The following is a 1,416-nucleotide window of genomic DNA, read 5'->3' on the forward strand; positions in this document are numbered from 1 at the left end:
AGTACTGGCATACATCCAGTAAGTACAAAATTACTGGGATTTGAAGGTCACAATGTCTGAATTACGATATATGTTGACAAAAAATACTTGGACATAAAATATACTTATAATATCAGTGTGAATGACAAAAAAACAATATGTCTCTGTGTGTTGGCCCAATTTTTATAGTAAAAGAAAGCATTGAACTTAGTTGACAAATAAATACATCTAGAAGATGAATAAGTTAATAATAATTTATCACAAATTATTGAATGTCAAAGCTTCCCCTAAATAGAAATACAATAAAGCACATATATGACACAAAAGAACAACACTATAATTGAGGCTAAACTCATTTGCCTTATAATAGGGGATTTTTTAATAACTGTACAAATATGAAGAAATCTGTCAACAGTGTTTTTACTACTTGTTTAATTTCAAGTATATAAAGGAGGATTGTGTATATCTCAAATGTATCCATTGCAAATGGAGAAGATTTGATAATTAGTCCCAGAATGTAGAAATGGACCAGCCAACTTACAATATTAAGATCTCAGAGCTCTTTCTTCCAACTTCTCTGACTGATTCCTGGAAATATTTCTATGATATTTCAGTAATGCCTTCATCACTGCTTTTAAAGTATTTCCTAAATGTTATGCCACATGTACAGTCAGATAACTCGAAATTACTTTCAAGTTTGAATCAGAAGTAGAAACTAAATCCTCATTTATCACATTATTTTGTGAGCATGGAGGAATATATATGTATAAGAATAGGTATGCATACATGTTTCTATTGTGTGGGTGTGTTGTACATATAAAATCCAGAGTCCATGCCAAGTTTTTTCAATATTTGATTTCTACTTTATGTTTGGAGACTGTGACACTCTCTAAAAATGTAGCTCATCAACTCAGCTACACTAACTCATCAGCAGTCTCCAGAAAAACAAAACAGAACAAAAACAAAACAAAACAAAACAAAACAAAACAAAAAAACAGTTTTCTCTTAATTAGAACTGAGATTATAGAATTACAGATTACAAACTATAGCTTCCCTTGCCAATATTTTTACCTAATTACTGATAGTAAAATCCAGGTCCTCTGTCTTTGGCACAAAGCTCTATATGGATTTATGTGTCTCCTAACCATCTCTTCATGACATTTCGAAATTGGAATGCAACCCTGGTTTCTATAGCTATAGACAATGAATCATGAGGCTTTGCTATACTTATAACACCAACTTTCTTGATACTTCTTTACTATAGGTGAATTAGACTGCAAGGAATGGCATTGATCAATAAAAGTCACCCAGAAGAGTTTATTCTGCTGGGTTTTGCAGACCGTCCTTGGCTAGAACTTCCTCTCTTTATTATTCTTCTGGTAACATACCCCACAGCCATGACTGGAAACATTGCCATTATTCTCGTGTCTATATTAG

The 1,416-nt window shown here is 32.3% G+C and overlaps 1 pseudogene; it reads left to right on the top strand.

Annotated features, from left to right (window-relative positions):
* Positions 1-1,262: 1,262 nt before the first annotated feature.
* The window catches only part of LOC110284251, an 800-nt pseudogene continuing 646 nt past the window's right edge, over positions 1,263-1,416 (top strand).

Source organism: Mus caroli, chromosome 17, assembly GCF_900094665.2.
Source record: "Mus caroli chromosome 17, CAROLI_EIJ_v1.1, whole genome shotgun sequence".
NCBI classification, from domain to species: Eukaryota; Metazoa; Chordata; class Mammalia; order Rodentia; family Muridae; genus Mus; species Mus caroli.